At 37.0% G+C, this 24,446-nt stretch overlaps 1 long non-coding RNA gene and 1 pseudogene across 4 annotated transcripts in view; both read left to right on the forward strand.

The window, feature by feature from the left end:
- LOC116586142 overlaps window positions 1-24,446 on the forward strand; it is a 156,931-nt gene that overhangs the window by 12,261 nt on the left and 120,224 nt on the right. For all 4 annotated transcript variants that reach the window (XR_004283905.1, XR_004283906.1, XR_004283903.1 and 1 more), the window contains exons 3-4: window positions 3,773-3,894; window positions 4,891-4,993. This is a non-coding gene — a long non-coding RNA (uncharacterized LOC116586142). The remainder of the gene's footprint in view (window positions 1-3,772; window positions 3,895-4,890; window positions 4,994-24,446) is intronic.
- LOC116586140 lies at window positions 13,241-13,962 on the forward strand (annotated as a pseudogene).

Raw genomic sequence — 24,446 nt, forward strand, 5'->3', positions numbered from 1 at the left:
GAGAGGGGGAAGCAGGCTCCCTGCTGAGCAGAGAGCCCGATGCGGGGCTCGATCCCAGGACCCTGAGACCATGACCTGAGCCGAAGGCAGAGGCTTAACCCACTGAGCCACCTAGGTGCCCCTCGGATTTATTTTTAATTTTGCCATGTAGAAAATTTGAAATATATGATGAACAAGAAGAAAAACGTGACTTGTATCCCCATTACCCAGAACTACTTGCTATTAATATTTTGACATCTTGATAGAATTCTTATGAATTTTCTGCCATGATTTTTGATTGAGATTGTACTAGATAACAGTTTTCTAAAATAAATCAGCACCTGGAGTCTCTAAATATCTATCTGAATTTGAGACCCATTGGGTAATAGACCTAATGACCATTGATGATGAATCGGGTCACCATAATTCCATAAACCATTAGGTCAAGACAGTTTTGTCTCATGTGATTTGGTCCTGTGCCTCAGTCTTGTCCTTCCTCCTGTCTTTCACAATACTGCCAGGATCTTTTTAAGGATTACATCACTCTCCTGGCTTACCTCCTTCAATCAGACATAGGTCCAGCTATTTAGCATTAGAGGCATCTTTGTGACCTTCTCATGCCTCTTTCTTCTCAATTGCTACTCTCCAAAAAGCTTCCTGAAGTTCCAGAATATTGTGTATTCTTTTGAACCTCTATAATTTTTACTTCCCTCCATTGAGAATATCCTTTTTCTTTTTGTCTATCTATCCAGCAGCTGCTAATTTCCTTAATATTTTACGTGACATTTCTTCTCTAAAGCCTTTGTTCTAAGCCAGTTTTCCCTTTCTTTGATTACCTGTAGCACTTTTTGGAGAACTTGCTATAAACTGATTATAGGGTATCCTAGTGACTGATTTCTGTCTTTATCTTTCTTCCTCCTCTTTCTCTGTTTGCCTCTCTGACTACTTGTGATCTCTCTGTCTCTGTCAAGTAGATAAATAAAATCTTAAAAAAAAAAAGTTTGTACTTAAATTATAGTTGTTAACCTAGAGTGTAATATTACTGTCAGGAGTAGAATTTAGTGATTCATTACTTACCTATAACACCCAGCGCTCATCACAAGTGCCCTCCTTAATACCCATCACCCATTTAACTTATCCTCCCTCCCCCACCTTCCCTCCAGAAACGCTCAATTTATTCCCTGTGGTTGAGAGTCTTACGATTTACCTCTCTTTTTCCCTTATCTTTTTCTTCTTTTATCTTCATCTGTTCTATTTCTTAAGTTCCACACGAGTAAAATCATACTGTATTTGTCTTTCTCTGACTTATTTTACTTAGCATAACACATTCTAGCTCCATCCACATTGTTGCAAATGTAAGATTTCATTCTTTTTAATGGCTGGTAATACTCCATTGTATGCATATGCCACAACTTTTTATCCATTTATTAGTCAGTGGACAGTTGGACTCTATCCCTAATTTAGCTATTGTTGATAATGCTGCTGTAAACATTGGGGTAGATTTGCCCCTTCAAATCAGTATTTTTGTATTCTTTGGGTAAATACATAGTAATGCAATTGCTGGGTCATACGATAGTTATATTTTTAACTTTGAGGAACCTCTACTGTTTTCCGGAGTGGGTGCACCAGTTTCTATTCCCACCGACCATGTAAGATGGTTTCCCTTTCTGCGTCCTCGTGAATGTCTGTTGTTTCCTATGTTTTTCATTTTAGCCATTCAGACATGTGTGAGGTGGTATCTCATCATAGTTTTTTTTTTAAAAAAAAGATTTTATTTATTTATTTGACAGAGAGAGAGATCACAAGTAGGCAGAGAGGCAGGCGGAGAGAGAGAGAGGGAGAAGCAGGCTCCCTGCTGAGCAGAGAGCCCGATGCAGGGCTCGATCCCAGGACCCTGGGATCATGACCTGAGCCGAAGGCAGAGGCTTTAACCCACTGAGCCACCCAGGTGCCCCCTCATCATAGTTTTGATTTGTATTTCTCTGATGATGAGTGATGTTGAATGTCTGTTCAATGTATCTGTTAGTCATCTGTATGTCTTCTTTGGAGAAATGTCTGTTCATGTCTTCTGCCCATTTCTTAACTGGATTATTTTTTCTTTGAGTATTGAGTTTGATAAGTTCTTTTTTTTTCTTTTAGGATATTATTTACTTATTTGACAGAGAGAGAGAGAGAGGTGTGGCAGGCAGAGTGAGAGGCATACTGCTCCCTGAGCAGGGAACCTGATGCGGGGCTTGATCCCAGGACCCTGAGATCATGACCTGAGCAGAAGGCAGATGCTTAACCAACTGAGCCACCTTTTGGTTACTAAGCCTTTATCAGATACGTCATTTGCAAATATCTTCTCCCATTCTACAGGTTGCCTTTTGGTTCTGTTGATTGTTTCCTTCACTGTGCAGAAGTTTTTTTTTTTTTTTTATCTTAATGAAGTCCTAATTCACTTTTGCTTTTGTTTCCCTTGCCTCAGGAGATGTATCTCCTAAGAAGTTGCTAGACCCAATGTCAAAGAGGTTGCTACCTGTGTTTCTATAGGATTTTGATGGTTTCCTGTCTCATATTTAGGTCTTTAATCCATATATGGTATAAGAAAGTGGTCCAGTTTCATTCTTCTGCATGTTGCTGTCTAACCATTTGTTGAAGAGACTGTCTTTTTCCCATTGGATATTCTTTCCAGCTTTGTTGAAGATTAGTTGATTGTAGAGTTGAGGGTCCATTTCTGGGTTCTTTGTTCTGTTCCATTGATCAATCTATCTGCTTTTGTGCTAGTACCAAAGTGTCTTGATTACTGCAGCTTTGTGATATAACTTGAATTGTGATGCCTCCAACTTTGCTTTTCTCTTTCAAGATTTCTTTGGGTATCTGGTGTTTTTTTTGGTTCCTTACAAATTTTAGGAATGTTTGTTCAAGCTCAGTGAAAAATGACGGTGGTGTTTTGATAGGGATTGCATTAAATGTGTAGATTGCTTTGGATAATATGGACATTTTAGCAATATTTATTCTTCCAATCCCTGACCATAGAATATCTTTCTATTTCTTTGTGTCACCTTCAATTACTTTTTAAAAAAATTTTTTTATAAAGATTTTATTTATTTTGACAGACAGAGATCACAAGTAGGCAGAGAGGCAGGCGGGGTGGGGGGAGCAGACTCCCCGCTGAGCAGAGAGCCCGATGTGGGGCTCGATCCCAGGACCCCGAGATCATGACCTGAGCCAAAGGCTTTAACTACAGAGCTTTGACCCACCCAGCCACGCAGGCACCCTGCCTTCAATTACTTTAATCAATGTTTTGTAATTTTCAGAGTACACCACCTTTATCTTTCTTAATAGATTGAGTTACTTAAGGGCAAGGATCATGTGCTATTTATGCTAGTATCTGTAGCACTTAGCATGGTACCTAGATAGATGTTTGAGGAAAATGTTTGCTAAATAAATAGTCTTATCTTTTCATCTATGACTGTTTTGCCAATAATAGTAAATATAGCTATAATAAGGGATAGTTTTTGGAGTGACAGGTAAGGGAGTAAGTTGACTAGTTCATATCAACTTATCAGTTACTAAGTATTTGCAATTTGTAAGTTATTCTGCTGGGCATTGTGGAAATGGGAAACTAAAATGAAGAGGAACTTCACGAGTTTGCAGCCTAGGAGAGGACTTCCAATTTTGGTGAGTTGGTAGGGAATTATGGTAAGAAATAGAGTGAAAAGTTGTTAAGGGGAATAACCCATTGAAACAGAATTGTGACTGGAAACATTTGTATAGTGCCTTTAAATTAACAAAGTTTATTTGTTTACAGGTGACAGTCGGCTTCCATTATGAGTTGTAGCAGATGTTCTCAACATTTCTTTTGAAACTTCCTTATATTTCCTTGAATGAGGAGCCCCAGAGCCTCATCCCTGTGGTAGCTACCATGCTTTGGTATGATGCTGTGCCTTTCTACTTCATCATTCCTGTTTTAGCAGAGGTCTAGGTTAGAATTTAACTGTTTCTTATTGCAAACGATTATGTAGAAATGGAAGTGGAATGTGTTTCAATTATACTGATATGGTGATTTCTTTGAGATTATTGATGATGCCTTGTTATTCTTATACCTGTTCACAGAACCCCCAAATAGTTAGTGCCTTACTCATCATAGATACTTAATTGTGATTTTGTTTGAATTGTATCTAGTTATAAATAGTTCCTTGCTGATTTTTAATAGATATTAATCCAATTTTTATTCCCTTAAATGATAAAGAAGCACATAGCATCAACTTTACTTCTACTTAAAAACTGTGTCTTCACGTAATGTTTAACCAGCTTCTCAACACTTATGGAGGAGATTCAGCTGGCAATTGATAAAATTCTACATCAGGAATATTTAACTACAAACCTCTGTCTGTATTAACATGAATAAACACTGTAGCTAGTAATTATTTTTCTCCATAAAAAATGGAAGTATTTTTCAGAATTCTGGAAAATGTCAAAGTAATTTTGGCTGTAGTCATACTGCGTATAATGTTATTGAGAATGTTGCTAACATTAACAAAAAATATTCCGTAATTTCCTCAGTTATTGCTACTTGTGATGAGGGATGTAAAGTTGGCATGCTTTCGTGTTCTGAGCATTTTCATTATACACTTTTGATTTTACCTTTGTTTTAGGTAAGATAGCTGAGAACATTTTTACTTAGGGATAGAGGTCAGGCTCTATTTGTATTTTTTTTAGGTCAGTGATATATAGAATATAGTGAATGTATTAGAGTAAATACATTCACAGTTTTGTATGTAAGTATTATAGCATTTATATGTTTCTTTGACCTTATTTTTAGTTGACTAAAACATAGTGATTTGGGACCAAGGCGTAGGTTTCATTTATACATTAACAATTTTATTTTATTATTTTCTGTGACCACTGGTATCACTCATCTTGCAGATGTAAGCTGCTGTTCACCAGGGAGGTTTGACAAGAGAATTGGCCACGTGAGCAAGTTCATCTCCATTGTGGAAAAACAACTTGAATCTCATCTCTTTCGAAGGTGAGTTAGTGTCATCTTCACACAGGAAGGATCATGCTAGAGTTCCTTGACGTTTTCAGGGTTATCAAACAATGGTTTGGTTTGAACTTTGTTTTATGGGATGTTGAACCATCAGGCTTTATTACTTGATTGTAAAGATTCACATAGAAATCAACCTGACAATGAAAAGGGATGGAAGTAATAATTTGATGTTTATGAATATACCTGAAAGTAGTTTGGGTACCCTTTCTTCCTCCCTCCCTTGTTCCCTTCCTTTCTTTTAAATGTTTATTTATGGGGCACCTGGGTAGCTCAGTAGTTAAGTGTCTGCCTTCAGCTCAGGTCATGACTCCAAGGTCCTGGGATCTAGTCTTGCATCAGGCTCCCTGCTCCGTGGGTGGCCTGCTTCTCCCTCTCCCACTCCCCCTGCTTGTGTTTCTTCTTTTGCTGGCTCTCTGACAAATAAAAAAATCTTTTAAAAAATAGTTTTTAAAAAATTTTAGGTGATTTTACTGCCTCTTTCTTACAGTATGGGGCTTGAACTCATGATCCTGAGATCGAAAGTCACATGCTCTTCCAAGTGAGCCAGCCATGCACCCCAATTGGGGGATTCTTTCTCATCTCTGTTCTTATTTACATATAATACATTGCTAGCGGGCACCTGGGTGGCTCAGTGGGTTAAGCCTCTGCCTTCAGCTCAAGTCATGATCTCAGGGTCCTGGGTTCTAGCCCCACATTGGGCTCTCTGCTCAGCAGGGAGCCTGCTTCCCCTCTCTCTGCCTGCCTCTCGGTCTACTTGTGATCTCTCTGTCAAATAGATAAGTAAATTAAAAAAAATAATACATTGCTAGCAAGTTACAATTCGTGACTTTTATTTGAATATTGATTACAGCAAAATCACTTATGAAATACATTTATTTTAAAATATATTATGAATTTCAGGAAATTCAAAGACCAAATAATGTATCTAAAAACAGAAAGTATCTTTACATTGATTCTGCAGTTATATAAAATTTCCTGAACTAAACTACAGGTTGCTATTAGATACCCTACTACTTCTTGTAATAATATTAAACATGTGTAGCCATCCACTATATTTCTGGGACAGCAAACCTGTGGCAAGCATTGCTGTTTAGTATATAATAATAATAATAATAATAATAAAAATAATAAATAATATTAATATATAAGTTTGCTAGAGGCTGAGACCCTTGTTCTGGGGGATTATTTACGTATGCTTATAAAACAGGTAGGCTAAAATGCTGGTATTAGCTCTCTAACAGATGTGTAACAAAGTGTGAAATATTACTTTGATCATCATTGAGGAAAGCCAGATCCATAAATTGTGTAGACATTATGGATTTTTGTTGTTGTTGTTACAAACAGAAACCACTGAAGGACTTTAGGATGCAGATTGTGTTGTCTTTAGCATACATGCAAGGTCTTTTGTTAGTTGGCCATTGCATATTGCTTGGGTCTGCTTGAGACTCCCCCCTCCTACTCCTGTGCTCTCATGCTCTCTCTCTCTCTCTCTCTAAAATAAATAAATAAATATTACCCCCTCCCCCACCAAAAAACCCCTGAATAGCTTGTAGTTACACTACCATGATTAGGTATTCAGCACTTTTGCCTGCATTAATATTTTCCTTCTTACCATTATGATTTTTTTTTTCTTGTTCCTATTTAGTACCAACTTTTCATTCAACATTCAGGTTCATTACTGTTTGAAGGCTTTCCTAACTACTGACCTCTATCATTGAATTTTATCTTCTTTGAGCTTTTCTAGTATGTACTTCTATTCTAGAAGCTTATATCTTATATTTATATACCTTTATATTTGTACTTATGTACTTATATGCCTCTTTCTTACTAGACTGAGGTTTCTTTTCTTTTCTTTTTTAGGATTTTATTTATTTGTTTGACAGAGAGAGAGACAGTGAGAGAGGGACACAAGCAGGGGGAGTGGGAGAGGGAGAAGCAGGCTTCCCCCTGAGCAGTGAGCCCGATGTGGGGCCTGCTCCTAGAATTCTGGATTCATGACCTGAGCGGAAGGCAGATGCCTGGGAGCCACCCAGGCATCCCTAGGCTGTAGATTTCTTAATGGCAAGTACAAAGGCTATGTGTCTAATTCATTTTTATGTCCTTAGTTTCTAGCACAATACCTGGTACATATAGATGCTTATACGCATTTGTTAAAGGAATGAATAAACAAATGGTTAAATTATAAAGGAAAGAAGAGATTATCCTCACAGTTGGTGTGATAATGGTAATAAAGTGCATTCCAAGGTGGAGTGCTACTACACTTATCAGGGAATATTCAGTGTTAAAAACAGTATCTTTTCTGAGGTCTCATGGTGATCACACTAGCTTCTTAGAGTCAGTTTTGTGTACATCTGGAGTTTGGTTATCTTGAACAACTAACCATTCATTATTGAAAATTTACCCACAAAATTCCAATAGTTGAATTTCTTAATGAATTATATCTATCTATTTTTAAAGATTTTATGGATTTATTTGAGAGAGAGAGAGAGAGAGAGAGCATGAATGGGGAGAGTTCAGAGGGAGAAGCAACTTCTTGCCCAGTAGGGAGCCTGATGTGGGACTTGATCCCAGAACTCCAGGATCATGAACTGAGCTGAAGGCAGTTGCTTATCCAACTGAGCCACCCAGGCTCCCCCATGAATAATATATTTTAATAATTAGTATTTTAGGTCTTGACTTAAGGATTCTGTCACTTCCTTTAAGAAGATCCACATATGTTTTGCTATTATAATCAGTCTAAAGTTTGAAAAGGACCCTTCTACTTGAAAATGATGAAAAATATGTCAAGGAATGACCCTACTTGTGTGCCTGGGTGGCTCAGTTGGTTAAGCAGCTGCCTTCAGCTCAGATTATGATCCCAGGGTCCTGGCATCGAGCCCCGCATTGGGCTCCTTGCATGGCGGGAGGCCTGCTTCTCCCTCTCCTTCTGCCTGCCGCTCTGCCTACTTGTAGTCTATCTCTCTGTCAAATAAATGAATAAAATGTTTTAAAAAAATGAGTTCCATTTGTTTTGCAACTGTAACTCTTATGTTATGGAATCCTGATTTTAAAAGATTATAATGGCCAGTATTATCAGAATGCCAAATTCTAACATAGGTTAGTAATTTTGCATTTAGGAAAACACTAATGGGTATGCCTGGGTGGCTCAGTCTGTTAAGCATCTGCCTTTGGGTTGGGTCATGATCCCAGGGTCCAGGGATCATGTCCTGCGTTGGGCTCCTTGGTCATCGGGGAGCTGGCTTCTCCCTCTGCCTACTCTGCCTGCCACTACCCCTGCCTGTACTCGCTGTCTGACAAATAAATAAAATCTTAAAAAAAAAAGATGAAGTATCATATTAGTCCTTTAGTAATATGCCAAACTTTAAGTTGGTTTATATTTGTTTATTTATAATTTAATATGATTAGTTAGAGGTCGAATGTTCTTTGGTCATCAGCTTACATTAGTTTTAACTAAGGAAATACTGTACTATGAAGATATTAAATGGAAGCTTAAGGCTTCAGTTATTAACTATATTCTGTTAAGTGAGTTTCTTTGTTTTAGACTATATAAAACAACTTAAGGAAATATACTGAATTAAAATTTGCTATGCTGAAATAGCATATTCACTAAATAATTGAAATAAAATGAGGGGAATTCCAAGGGGTTTGAACAAAATGAAAATTTCTTTGCTCAAGCTCTAAACAGTAAGACTTTCAATTTTGTGGGAAGACATTTAATACTCTGGTCATTCAACTTGTATATCCTTTAGCCTATTTAATAGTCAAAAACTTGTAAGTAAATATGTGTGCTGCTGAGAAGCAGTGATCAAAAATGGCAATAAAAGTCACGTAATGAAATAAGAATACTAAAAAAATCCAGGGATTTTACTGTAGCTCATTATTCACTACCTTTCTGGCAGTCTTCATGATTACAAATCACTTGATTGACTAACTAGACATTCTCAAAGTGAATTATGAATCAGGTTCATTTTTTCTGTTTGATAGTTGGCACATGCTGTAACTCTTAACGCTTTGTGATATATCAAATTCTTATAACAGTTATAAGAGATCTAATCAGTTCTTTATTTTGGGAAAACTATATTGCCTTTTCAAAAAATGAAATGCAGTTGCTAACATTTTAACAACACAATGTAGTAGATTACCCTACTTTTGTATCTCAAGGTATAACTCACAGTGATGACATTATTTTTCAGATTAAGATAAATCTGTAGACTGATTTTCCATCTGACAGAAAACTCCCATTGATATCAGTTCTATAGGCTTCTTGAGCAGTTGCCTGTGCCTAGGTTACAAAAACAGTTGCATATTTTCCCCTTAATATTTAAAAATGTATGATGAAGGAATTATACACTTTTAACATTTTTCTTTGAAGGAAATGCAGTTTTTCCTAAATACCTAATTTGTAATGAGGCTATGATGTTGCATACTTTAAAATGTGGAACATTTTTTAAAAAAGATTTTATTCATTTATTTATTTGTCAAAGAGAGAGAGAGAGAGAGAGAGCGAGCGAGCGCACGCAAGAGCACAAGCAGGCAGAGGCAGAGAAGCAGACTCCCTGCTGAGCAAGGAGTCCAATGCAGGACTTCATCCCAGGACCCTGGAATCATGACCTGAGCCAAAGGCAGATGCTTAACGCACTGAGCCACCCAGGTGTCCCTAAAATGTGGAACATTTTAATGGTTAGTAATAGAAAGGGTCTCTTTTTGAGTTGGGAAAATGGTCCATAGTGAACTGAATCTTGATCTTTCCATTCGTTAAACTTAATCAGGGAGGTAAATTCTGCTTTCAAATGCATTCTCTTCTCTTTTGACTTCATAAAAATTCTTTATGCATTACTTCACTGGCATTTGAGTGGCAGAAAATTCCTGTAGTACAACTGCATTTATTCCAATTCTATCCACTCAAGCAACTGAAAATAAAGTGTGTTCTTTAATGTGATATATTCAAAATTTGAGAATCTTGCACAAAATTCAGTCATTTCCTTAGCAAAAGTGAGGTTCCTTCACTGAAAATTGTTAGGCATGGGAATATAGAGCCCCATTTGTTTAACAGTGTTGTTATGAGGTCCTCTTACCAATAAAAAAATTATATATGTAATTTTTTTACATAGGTAAAAAATAATTCTTTGTTGTGAAGGCAAAGTCATCAAAGTTAGTGGAAGCTTTGCATATGTAACAGTCACAGAATTCTACTGCCATACTTTCTCCCTATGTCAGCTTTCCAGTACCTTTAACTTACATTCTTTGTTTTCTTTTATGAATAAAATTTGTTTATATTATAACTAAAAATTGTTTTGTGGCTATTCAGTTGTAAAAATAGTTTTATTGTCCTTCCATTGTCTTTAAAAATATTTTACAAAATTTTTTTGAATGATACCCATCTACTATATTAATTTATATGAAAAATGTAGAATAGCAATATGTAATCACACATAATTCTAGAAACACAATTATAAGCTTCTATTTTAATGTTTTCTCTTTAAAATTGTCTAAAGTTTTTGAATTTATGATTTGGCTACCTTGAAATTTAATTTTTAATTCCCAAACCATTAATTATGTGCTTAGTAGTTAAAATTGCTATTAAACATCTTTTATGGGATTAAAATTTTATTTCTGATTAGGCAGTGAATTATATATATAATCAATTATTACATCCATTTAAAAATTATGACCAAAAGATTAATCCTCCATAGATGTTTTTAGCAATATTAACCATGCTGGTAGAATTGGAATTAAGGAATAAGAAATGAAGAGACAGAGGATCTATTTATTAATTACAGAAAAATCTTTAAGTCTTTTATAACTTCAGTAGATTTTGTGAAATGAACATAAACTAAACTGGGGTCATAAAATGCTGCCATTTTCCAGGCCAGCTCTATGCTTTTTACTTCTTTGACATAGCTATACATTTGGAATCTAGCAGCATTATTTCTTCACACGGATTGAGGTGGCAATGTATGATAAAATGGGCTTTCGTTGCTGTGACTGGGCAATAGGACTTGGGAATAGAAGATGAGGGTAGAAAGGAGGAGACAAAAAATAGGTTTTCAGAAATGTACTGAATTTAAAATAATTTTTTATGTTTAAATAGAAGAAATTGCTAGGTTGTCTCCATTTTGTGATGTACAACCTGATTGCGTCCCTTAATTGCTTCCTTTGAACAATTTAACTTTAGGACAGTCATTGTGAGAGGGAATGGGAATGTCTGGAGGTTATGGAAAAACTGAAGGAAAATATTCAAGAAGGAATTTCTGGTATATGTCTTTCTCAGTAAGTGCATAAAAGGGCTAAGATGTCCAGTATAAATAAAATCAGCCAAAAGCTTGTGTTCCACGATTTATATTTTAACCCTTGATATTTATTCTCCCTCCCTTACCCCACAAAATATACATGACAATAAAATGAGCACTTTTGTAGCATGGTTCATGTGTCTCAGGTTATATAAATATATTGCATTTCTCAATGTCAACATTACATTGTTGAATCTATGCTAGTTTCTGTGTTAAAAATGACATTTTCTGTTTTGGTGATATAAAGTGAGTTTTTAAATAGGATTGGAGGGGCACCTGGCTGGCTCAGTTGATAGAGCCTGCAACTCTTGATCTCAGTACTGTGATTTTGAGACCCATGTTGGGTGTAGATATTATTTAAAAATAAAATCTTTAAAGATAAAGAAATAACTACTATTGGGTATTTTTGGTGAAATCCTTCATTTGCCTGGATTAGATAAGCTATTTCTCTTAGGCATATGCTAAAGGGTGGAACTATAGATTTCTAGGTATGTAGTACACAATTATCATATCTTAGTTTTTATTGCATGAATGCAATTATAATATCTTAGTTTTCACTACTAGTGTGGTATAAGTACAGTTCTATATGATTTCAGTTGTCTGTGTTATTGATGTTATGGATAATCTTTAAAGAATTCTGTTTTAGAGTCTTTTTAATTGAATTTAATGATACATAGTTTTGATTCTGAGAAATCTTTATATTCTTATACACAAGGCTCAAAGGACATGAATGTTAAATGTGTTAGATGTTGGTTGGGATCTTAATCTAGGAGTGAAATCAAAGAAAAGGAATTTGTTTTAGTTAAAATTAAAGGTTGAAAGCAATAGTATCACTTGGTGTGTTCTACATTTTATGTGTTTTTAGTACTTTAAAGACTCAAAAAACATCATTCACTTTTGTTGGCATATCAGTCAGGGTTCACCAGATAAACAGAACCAATAAGATACATGTCCCATATACATATACACAGGTATATTCATGATTTAAGAAAGTGGTCACCCACTTGTGACTGGCAAGTCTAAATTCTGCAGGGCAGGCTGGAAACCTAGGAGGTAATGCTGTAGGCTGGAGGCCAAATATCTTCTTGTCCATGACCATCTGGTTTTGCTCTTAAAGCCTTCAACTTAAGAGATGAGCCCCACCAATATTTTTGAGGATAATGTCTGTTCTTTAAAGTCAACTGATGGTAGATGGTAGCAACTTCTACAGAATACTTTCATAACTACACATGGATTAGTGTTTCATTAAATGACTGGGTACCATATAAAGTATAACCAAGTTGACATATAAAATTAAACATCACAATTGGCCTTTTAAAAAAATATTTATGTCATAAGTCACAAAAATGCCTGGGGTCACACTATCAAACTATTACCACAGAACACATTAGACAACAACCCTGAAGTGAAAAATTTTAAATTCCAGAGATAGTAGCTGATAGCCATTTGCTTATTAAGAATTATTTATTGAGTGTTCTTTAAGAGCTAGTATTGGAAAAGAACAATATGGACTCTGCTTTCACAAATACTGATTATTGTCAATACTTAAGAAAGAGAAAAAAGGGGCACCTGGGTGGCTCAGTGGGTTAAAGCCTCTGCCTTCGGCTCAGGTCATGATCCCAGGGTCCTGGGATTGAGCCCCACATCGGGCTCTCTGCTCAGCGGGGAGCTTGCTTCCTCCTCTCTCTGACTGCCTCTCTGCCTACTTGTAATCTCTGTCTGTCAAATAAATAAATAAAATCTTTAAAAAAATAAATGGTTGTTAACCCAAAGACAAACCCATTTATTAAAAGCCCATTTTACTGGCTTGCCTTATGTAAACTTTTTTTTTAAACATAATCTTTCTATTTCAAGGTCTAAAATTGTCAACTTTCTCTTTAATTAAATGATTTATATTACTTTGAAACTGTTTTTTAGAGATTTACAAGATCAGTTTTGGAAATTTTTCTTAATTTTAGTTCATTGGTACTGTGGAATTGTCTATTTTTAAGGCACCGTGTCCTGCTGGGCTACCAGGGTTGGTGAAGGATCTCAAGATGGCTGGGCGAAAACTTGCTTTAAAGGCCATTGATTGGGTAGCTTTTGGGGAGATCATACCCCACAACCTAAAGGTCCTTGTTAACTCCCTGAAATCCCATAATGAGACCTTTACCTCCATGTTGGCTGCTGTACCTGAGAATCTACCTGCTACTGACTGGACTTACTGCAAAGCCAGTTTGGTAAAGGCTGCCTTGGTAGATGACTTTGAGAAAAAGGTTTAATGCCTGGAAGGTTCCTGTGCCAGAGGACAAATAGACTGTTCAGGTGGATGCTGAACAAAAAGAAGATGTGAAAAGTTGTGTTGAGTTTTTGTCTCTCTCAAAGGCTAGGACTGAGGTATATGAAAAAAGAGCTGGAGAAGACGAAGAACATAGTTCCATTTGATCATCTAGTTCCATTTGATCAGATGATTGTTGAGGACCTGAATGAAGTCTTCCCAGAAACCAAATTAGACAAGAAGAAATATCCCTATTGGCCTCACAAGCCAATTCAAAATTTATAAACTTGAGTTGGTGAGAAAGCTGTGGCCTTGTATTACAGACACTGGACATTAAAAATAATTATATGGTAATTAAAAAAAAGCACCATGTCCTTTGATCTAGAAGTAGAAACTCTAGTCTGTATCAGTTTTGACTGACCTTATGCTTATTGATTATGTGCCATAGTAATAATAAAAATTCTTTTAAAGTTAACTAATTCAGTCATAGTTGTGTTTTAGAGATCAGGAAACCGATGTGCAGAGAGGTTAAGTGACTTGCCCATGGTATTACAAGCAATAAGTGATGGAACAGGATTCAAACTTTATTCAGACGCTTTTTGAATCTGTAGCCTGTAGTGTTTTCCGACCTTACTCAGCTTGTCTTTGTATGAAACTTAGTAAGGTTACTGGATCTTTTGGGATAACCTGTGTAATTATGTATTCCTTAATATATAAGGGTCCATGTTAGTTTTCATTGTAATTTAGGGCTTATTTAATAAAGTTTTTTGTCTTCCATAGTGTGTATAACTTTTGCCAAATGATTAAAATATGTCATTTCCCCTTTTGTCTTGGTTGCCCATAAATTCGCGGTTAATATTAATACTCACTTGTAGTAGTTTTCTCATTTGTGGTTTCTCATGTAATTATGTCCTGTGTTTCTTCATTTAGTTGCTAAGCTCTTCCCTTAGTTTTAAATTAACCTGCCTTATAACAATATTTTAAATTATAAATCACCACAGTCTTTTAAAGATTCTAGATAGACAAAAATGAATGTAAAATATTTATTATTTTATAATCTGATTGCTTTGTTTTGTTCACTGATGTGTCCAAGTTCCTAAAACAGCAGATAACACAGAGTAAATATTAGTGAATGAGTGGATTGAATTAATCTCTTTCTCTTAGACATCTAGCTGATTCCAAGTAGAATAAATTTATTCATACTTAATGTATTTACAGATGTGGTAGACTTTGCTGTTTTACTTTACATCTTCTATTTGACGTGTTTTTCCATTTTACTGTCCTTTCTTTCTTTGGATTGATATCATGATTAATTTTATGTGTCTGCTTCACTGGGCTGAAAGGGTACCCAGCTACCTGGTCAAAAACTCTTTGGTCAGACATCCGAAGTGTGTCCATAAGGGTGTTTCTGGATGTGAGATTACCGTTTGAATCGGTAGACTGAGTAAAGCAGATTGCTCTCCCAATATGGGTGAGCCTCATCTAATCTGTTGAAGATCTGCATAGAACTGAAACATTTAACTTTTCCTAGGTCTCATTCCAGTTGGCTTTTAGACAAGAAATAGACTTGGCTCTCCTGGTTCTCACGTCTTTGGGTTTGGATTGGAACTACTCCATCAGTTCTCTCTTGAGTCTCCAGTTAACTGACTGCAGCTCTTGGGACTTTCAGCCTCCATAATTTCATGAATCAACATATACATCCATCCTATTGGTTTTAGTTCTGTTTCTCTGGATATCCCCAAGTAATACGATTGATAATTTAACAGTTTTCCATTTTCCCCCTAATTTAAAAGTTCTACAGTCTGTTTCTGTTCATTTAATGGTTCTAGAAATAATAATAAACATAATGATCATAGCCTAAAGTTAATCACTACATTTAACCTCCTTTTGAATAGTATTTTAACCCCATTTCTTTTGGATAGTATTTTAACGCCATTTCTTCTGCTCCTGACACATTGTTATTGTGCTTTGTATAGTTTTAACCTCTGAGATTTTACTGTTACTATTTTTTATATTTTATATTTATATACAAATACATATTTGGCACTGTATTTGCTGTTGTTTCTTGCATGTTGAATCTTGTATCTGGAATACATTCCTGCTCCTACTAGTATTTTTTGAACATTTCTTCTGGAGACTTTCTGCTGATGACCCACTCTGTTTTATTGTTTTAAGGAAGTTGTTTTGTTAATTCTTTAACCACATTTTGCTGGGTATAAAATTCAGGATTAGGAATAATTTTTGTCATTATATTTAAGGTCTCATTCTGCTGTTTTCTGGGTTTCACTGTTTTAGTGATGTTATTTATTGATCTGACCCTCATATGTACACACATGAATATATGTATTTATGTATATATTAGCTTTGGGGCATATTTTGTATATCATGTAATTCACCCATTTCAATTATATAATTCAGTGATTTTTTTTTTTTAAGTAAATTTAGCAGTTTTGTGTAGCCATCACCATTGATTAATTTTAGAACATTTCTATCACTCTGATAAGAAACCTCATGTCAGGGGCACCTGGGGGGCTCAGTGGGTTAAGGCCTCTGCCTTCGGCTCAGGTCATGATCCCAGGGTCCTGTGATTGAACCCTGAATCGGGCTCTCTGCTCAGCAGTGAGCCTGCTTCCTCCCTCTTTCTCTGCCTACTTGTGATCTCTGTCTGTCAAATAAATAAATAAAATCTTAAAAAAAAAAGAAACCATGTCCATTAACTGTTAATCCCCATCCCCCCTTATCCCAGATAGCACTAATCTGTTTTTTTTTCTTTAGATTTTCCTATTCTGGAAATTTCATATAAATCAAGTCATAGAATACGTGATTTTACTACTAGTAGGAATATAAAATGATGCAAAAACTTTGGATAACAATCTAGAAGTCTCTTGTAAAAAGTAAAAAACAAATTTGTTAGGTGACTGGTAGTTCTATTCTTAGGTATCTACACAAAAGAGATAAAACATATGCAAAGATTTACACATGATTTCTTTTAGCAGCATTATTCATATTCATAGTCAAAACCTGAAAAAATCTAAATGTTCAACAGCTGATGAATGGAGAGACAAAATGTGGTATATCCATATAGTAGAATACTACTCATCAATAGAAAGAAGAAATTACTAATACATGCTTTAACATACATGAACCTCAAAAATATTATGCTAAATGAAAGAATGCCGTCTTTGGCTCAGGTCATGATCCCAGGGTCCTGGGACTGAGCCCCATGTTGGACTCCCTGCTCAGCAGGGAGCCTGCTTCTTCTTCTCCCTCTGCCTGCTGCTCTGTCTGCTTGTGCTTTTCCTCTGTCAAGTAAATAAATAAAATCTCAGAAAAAAACAAAAGTTTTAGCTCTAACATTTAGCTCTGATCTATTTTTAAAAATATTTATTCGTTCGAGAGAGAGATGGAGACAGAGCACAAGCAGGGGGAGAGGCAGAAGGAGAGGGAGAAGCAGACTCCTGCTGAGCTGGGAACTCGACATGGGGCTCTATTCCAGGATGTGGAGATCATGACAAGCTGAAGGCAGACACCCAGTCATCTGAGCCATCCAGGTGCTCTGTGCTCTGATCTATTTTCTGTTGATTTATATATATATATAGTATGAGATAAAGGTCTGACTTCATCTTTTGACTTATGGATAACTAGTTTTCCTAGTACCATTCATTAAAAAGACTGTCCCTTCCCTCTGAATTTCCTTTACACCTTTGTTGAAAATCATTTCACCATAAGTATAATTTATTTCTGTACTCACTTCTATTCTAGTGATTTCCAGGTCTGTCTGTTGCTAGTACTATATAGTATTGATAGCAACTAAAGTAGTTTTATATTAAATTTTGAAATTAGAAAGTATAAGTTGTCCAGCTTTGCTTTTCTTTGTCAAAATTATTTTGGTATTCTCTGTGAATTTTTTTTTTAAGGTTTTATTGATTACTTGTCAGAGAGAGAGAGAGAGAGAGAGCACACAAGCAGAGGGAACAGCAGGCAGAGGGAGAAGCAGGGTCCTTGCTGAGCAAGGGATCTGATGCGGGACTCGATCCTGGGACCCTGGATCATGACCTGAGCCGAAGGCAGACGTTAACCGAGTGAGCCACCTGGTGTCCCTCTCTATGAATTCAATACAAATTTTGCAATTTTATATAATTTGCAATTCTATATAAATTTTAGGATTATTTTGCCAATTTCTTCCAAAAGGCTGCTGAAGTTTTGGTAGGGATTGTGTTGAATATATGAATCGACCTGGGGAGTATTGCTGTTGTAACACTCTCGAACTTTCTATTTCACAAACTTGACATGTGACCTTCTTTTGACAGTAACCTTCATTTTTCTTCCTTCCACTGTGGTTGCTTTTATGGTCTTGCTCTTTCCTTTTAGATCTAAGTAATTTCATGTGATGTCTTTAAGTGTGGATTTCTTTTTATTTATACTGTTTGGGAAGTTTTGGCTTCTTGATTATGTGAATTGGTGTCTTTGATCAGTTCCGGACATTTTGTTGATCTCTTCAAGTACTGTTTTTATAAATCTGAAATAGTGTCAATTCAAAGATGCACCATTTATGCACCACCAAAGGAGAAAAAATGTTACTAATACCTTAATAGTAGTATTAAGTGGGAACACCTGGGTGGCTCAGTTGTTTCAGCATCTGACTCTTGGTTTTGGGGGTGGTAAGATGGAGTCCCATGTCAGGTTTTGTGCTCAGCAGGGAGTGTGTTTGAGATCCTCTCCCTCTGCCCCTCCCCCTGATCTCTCGCTCTCTTGCTTGCATGCTCTCTCTCTTGCTCTCTCTCTCTCTCTTTTTAAGGATTTTACTTTTTTATTTGATAGAGAGCGAGCACACAAGCAAAGGAAGTGACAAGGGAGAGAGAGAAGCAGGCTCCCTGCTGAGCAAGGAGCCTGATGCGGGGCTCAAACCTGAGCCACCCATGCACCCCTTTCTCTCTCTTAAATAAATAAATCTTAAAAAAATATTATATGATGTATGAATTGGTCATACTGACCCTCATTGCTTAGAAATTTGTCACTTTCCCAAAGGACTGGCAAACATTTTTTCATTTGCATTACTTTGTGCCTAGTTTTTTTTTTTTTTTTAACTGTATCTTTGTTAGAAAGCATAGCAGTTTCATATATTTGTATCTTACTTCCTGTAAGTAATTAGTTACTGCTTTTTCAAGATGTTCAGGTCAGTTCTGACTTCTGTAACAGAATCCCATAAACTGGGTGACTTAAATGACCAACATTTATTTCACAGTTCTGAAGTCTGGGAAGACCTAGATGAAGGTGCTGACAGACTCAGTGTCTGGTGAGGATTTTGTTGCTGATTTGCAGATGGTTACCTTCTTGTTATATTCTCACATGGTGGGGAGAGAGATCATCTCTCTCATGTCTTTTCTTGAAAGGGCACTAATCCCATTCTTCAGTTTCACTCCCAAGACCTAATTACCTCCCAAAGGCTCTACCTCTAAATACCTTCAATCTGGGATAAGGACTTAAACATATGAACGTTGAAGGGACACAAGTATTTTTTTTTTTTTAAAGATTTTATTTATTTATTTGACAGAGAGAGATCACAGGTAGGAAGAGAGGCAGGCAGAGAGAGAGAGGAGGAAGCAGGCTCCCTGCTGAGCAGAGAGCCCGATGTGGGACTCGATCCCAGGACCCTGAGATCATGACCTGAGCCGAAGGCAGCAGCTTAACCCACTGAGCCACCCAGGCGCCCCGGGACACAAGTATTTAGCCCGTAGTACAAGAATATAATGATTACTCATTTATGGCCAATATTTGAGTTACAAATATTTGCTTCACTAAGGTCAGGTTGTATGTCTGTGTATACACATTAGCTTCTAAATAGTTTTCCTGAAGTATATTATATATTGCAATAATTTTTAAAAAATGTTTATTTATTTATTTGACAGACAGAGATCACAAGTAGGCAGAGAGGCAGCCAGGGGGGTTGGGGTGGGGAAGCAGGTTCCCTGCTGAGCAGAAAACCTGATGCAGTGCTTGATCCCAGGGCCCTGAGATCACAACCTGAACAGAAGGCAGAGGCTTTAACCCACTGAGCTCGGGTCATAATCCCAAGGTCCTGGGACTGAGTCCTGTATCACGCTCGTTGTTCAGTGAGGAGCCTCTTCATCCCTCTGCCCGCAGCTCCTCCTGCTTGTGTGCTCTGTGTCTCTCTGCCAAATAAATAAAATCTTACAAAAATCCACTTGTCTGTTGAACGGCATCTTGGCTCTTTCCACAGTTTGGTGATTGTGGGCATTGCTTTTATGAACATTGAGGCACATATGGCCCTTCTTTTCACTACATCTGTATCTTTGGGTAAATATACCCAGTAGTGCAATTGCAGGGTCATAGGGTAACTCTATTTTCAATTTCTTAAGGAATCTCCATACTGTTTTCCAAAGTGGCTATACCAACTTGCATTCCCACCAATAGTGTAAGAGGGTTCCCCTTTCTCCACATCTTCACCAACACTTGTTGTTTACTGTCTTGTTAATTTTGGCCGTTCTAACTGGTGTCAGGTGATATCTCAATGTGGTTTTGATTTGAATCTCCCTGATGGCTAATAACGATGAACATTTTTTCATGTGTCTGTTAGCCATTTGTATGTCTTCTTTGGAGAAGGTCTGTTCATGTCTTCTGCCCATTTTTTGACATGATTATCTGTTTTTTGAGTGTTGTGTTTAAGGAGTTCTTTATAGATATTGGACATTAGCCCTTTGTCTGTAGTGTCATTTGTGAATATCTTCTCCCATTCCGTGGGTTGCCTCTTTGTTTTGTTGACTATTTCCTTTGCTGTGCAGAAGCTTTTGATCTTGATGAAGTCCCAAAGATTCATTTTTGCTTTTGTTTCTTTGCCTTTGGAGACATGTCTTGAAAGAAGTTGCTGTGGCCGATGTCGAAGAGGTTACTGCCTATATTCTCCTCTAGGATTTTGATAGATTCCTGCCTCATGTTGAGGTCTTTTATCCATTTCGAGTAATATTTGTGTATGGTGTAAAAGAATGGTTGAGTTTCATGCTTCTACACATAGATGTCCAATTTTCACAGCACCATGTATTGAAGAGACTGTCTTTTTTCCACTGGATATTTTTTCTTTCTTTGTTGAAGATTATTTGACCATAGAGTTGCAGGTCCATATCTGGACTCTACTCTGTTCTACTGGTCTATTTGTCTGTTTTTGTGCCAGTACCATGCTGTTTGGTGATCACAGCTTTGTAGTAAAGCTTGAAATCAGGCAACGTGATGCCCCCAGTTTTGTTTTTTTCAAGATTTCCTTAGCAATTCGGGGTCTTTTCTGGTTCCATACAAATTTTAGGATTGTTTGTTCCAGCACTTTGAAAAATGTTGGTGGAATTTTGATCGGGATGGCATTGAAAGTATAGATTGCTCTGGGCAGTATAGACATTTTAACAATGTTTATAATGGAATATTATGCCTCCATCAGAAAGGATGAATACCCAGTTTTTGCATCAACATGGAGAGTACTGGAAGAGATTATGCTGAGTGAAATAAGTCAAGCAGAGAGAGTCAACTATCTTATGGTTTCACTTACTTGTGGAGCATAAGGAATAACATGGAGGACATTAGGAGAAGGAAAAGAAAAGTGAACTGGGGGAAATCAGAGGGGGAGATGAAGCATGAGAGACTGTGGACTCTGAGAAACAAACTGGGGGTTTTGGAGGGGGTGTTGCAGGGATGGGTGAGCCTAGTGGTGGGTATTAAGGAGGGCACATATTGCATGGAGCACTGGGTGTGGTACAAAAACAATGAATCTTGGAACACTAATAAAATAAAATAAAATAAAACCCTCTACTTTCTTAGCATAGCAGATCTCATGTATACAATAGAGTATTATTTTTTATATTTATTTCAGTTCAATTAGCCAACATATAGTACATCATTAGTTTTTGATGTAGTGTTCAGTGATTCATTAGTTGCATATAATACCCAGTACTCAACACATCACATGCACTCCTTAATACCCATTACCCTGTAACCCCATGCCCCCACCCGTCTCCCATTCTGCAGCCCTCAGTTTGTTTCCCAGAGTCAGGAGAGTCTGTCATGGTTTGTCTCCCTCTCTGATTCCTTCCCATTCAGTTTTCCCTCCCTTCCCCTATGATCCTCTGTGCTAATTCTTGTGTTCCACGTATGAGTGAAACCATATGTTAATTTTATTTCTCTGATTGACTTATTTCATTTAGCATAATCCCCTCCAGTTCCATCCATGTCAATGTAAATGGTAGGTATTCATCCTTCCTGATGGCTGAGTAATATTCCATTGAATATATGAACCATATCTTTATCTATAAATTAATCTGCTGAAGGACATCTTGGCTCCTTCCACAGTTTGGCTATTGTGGAAACACAATACAGTATCATTAACTATAATGGTGTACATTAGATTTTCAGAATTTATTAATCTTATAACTGAAAGTTCATACCCTGTGATCAACATCTCCTTATTTCCCCACCCTCACCCTTGGCAACCATAGTTCTACTCTCTAGTCTATGAGTTGGACATTTTAGAGTCCATGTAAAAATGAGATTATATAGTGTTTTCTTTGTCTGACTTATTTTACTTAGCACAGTGTCCTCTAGGTTTATCCATATTTGCAAATGACAGAAGTTCCTTTTTGATGGCTAGATAATATTCCAATGGTATACACATAGCACACTTTAAAAAAAAAAAGATTTTATTTTTTATTTGACAGACAGAGATTACAAGTAGGCAGAGAGGCAGGTAGAGAGAGAGGAAGGGAAGCATGCTTCCTGCTGAGCAGAGAGCCTGATGCAGGGCTTGATCCCAGGACCTTGAGATCATGACCTGAGCCAAAGGCAGCGGCTTAACCCACTGAGCCACCTAGGTGCCTCTGTAGCACACTTTTTTTTTTTTAAGGATTTTATTTATTTATTTGACAGACAGAGATCACAAGTAGGCAGAGAGGCAGGCAGAGAGGGAAGAGGAAGCAGGCTCCCTGCTGAGCAGAGAGCCCGATGCGGGGCTCGATCTCAGGACCCTGAGATCATGACCTGAGCTGAAGGCAACGGCTTAACTCACTGAGCCACCCAGGTGCCCACGTAGCACACTTTTTAATCCATTTATATTTGATGGACTCTTGGATTGTTTCCATATCTTGGCTTTTGTAATTATGCTGTAGTGAAGATGGGGGTGCAGATATCTCTTTGAGATAATGATTTTATTTCCTTTGGGTATATACCCAGATGTAGGATTGCTGGATTGATGGCAGTTTATGTGTGTGTGTGTGTGTGTGTGTTTAAGTAAACCCTACCCCTAATACCAAGAGTTATGTGCTTTACCATCGAAGATAGTCCAGCACCCCACTTGTGGTAGTTCTGTTTTTGATTCTTGAGGAACCTCCATACTTTTCCCATAATACCTCTATCAATTTCTATTTCAATATATATTCTCTTTTCTACATACCCTTGCCAAAACTTGTCATCTTTTTGATAATAACCATCCTGACAGGTATGAGATGCTATTTCCTTATGATTTTGATTTGCTTTTCCCAGTTAGTGATAATGAGTATTTTTATATACTTGTTGGCCATTTCAAAGAATGTGTATTTAAACCCTTTGCTTATGTTTTTAAAATATTTTATTTATTCATTAGAGAGAGAGAGTATGAACAGGGGAGAAAGGCAGAGACAGAGGAGAAAGCAGACTCCCCACCAAGCGGGAAGCCTGATGTGGGACTCAGTCCCAGGACCCTGGGATCATGACCTGAGTCGAAGGCAAATGCCTAACCATCTAAGCTACCTAGATGCCCCCCACCTTTGCCCATTTTTAAACCAGGTTATTTGTTTTTACGCTGTGTGTTATTTACTTATTTTTTTGATACTAATCTCATCAGATACATCATTTGCAAATATTGAATTTTAACACTCATTTTCCTTTTGAAATTCCATTTGATTTTTTCCCTAATCTGCTTTTTCACTTCTTGTCATTTCCTTGACCTGTGGATATTCTTAGGCATGCCATCCATTTACTATTAAATGTAGTAAGCGTACTTTTATAATCTGTATCTGATAATTCTAATATTTAAAGTCTTAATGGTCTCTTGCTGTTGTTTTTCATTTATGTAGGCTTTTGTCCCCTGTTGCTTTGTTTCCTTGTATTCTTGGTTCTTTCTCATTGCCTTTGCAAAATTATTTGGAGAGTCTTGGTGGCTTAGAGTAAAGCTGCCTTTCTATAGAGAGGACGTGCATTTACTTTTACCAAAGAATCTAGGACCATTTCAAGAAAAATCACAGCTTGAGTTGTTCTCGTCATCATTCAAGGTAAGGAGAACCTGGTCAGGAAATCCCCATAAAGTTCAGCCTATGGCCAAAGATTTTCAGTAACGGTAGAGTAGGGGTTTTATGGTTTCAGGCCTTACATTAAATCTTTAATCCATTTCAACCTAATTTTTGTGGGTGATGTAAGATAGTAGTCTAGTTTTATATTTTTGCATGTGGCTGTCCAGTTTTCCTAGCACCATTTACTGAGGGGCCTAGCTTTTCTCCTTTCTATATTCTTGGTTCCTTTGTTACAGATTAATTGACCATGTGTGTGTGGGTTTATTTCTGGATTCTTTATTCTGTTCTGTTCATCTGTGAGTCTTTTTCTTTCTTTTTTTTTTTTAAGATTTTATTTATTTGTCAGATAGAGAGAGAGCACAAGCAGGGGGAGTGACGGGCAGAGGGAGAAGCAGGCTTCATGCTGAGCAAGGAGCCAATGTGGGACTCCATCCCAGAGCCCTGGGATCATGACCAGAGCCAAAGGCAGATGCTTAACCAATTGAGCCACCCAAGTGTCCCTATGTGTCTGTTTTTGTGCTGTAATCATACTGATCTGATTTCTATAATATTGTAATATAATT

The sequence above is a fragment of the Mustela erminea genome, chromosome 3 (assembly GCF_009829155.1).
Source record: "Mustela erminea isolate mMusErm1 chromosome 3, mMusErm1.Pri, whole genome shotgun sequence".
Lineage (NCBI taxonomy): Eukaryota > Metazoa > Chordata > Mammalia > Carnivora > Mustelidae > Mustela > Mustela erminea.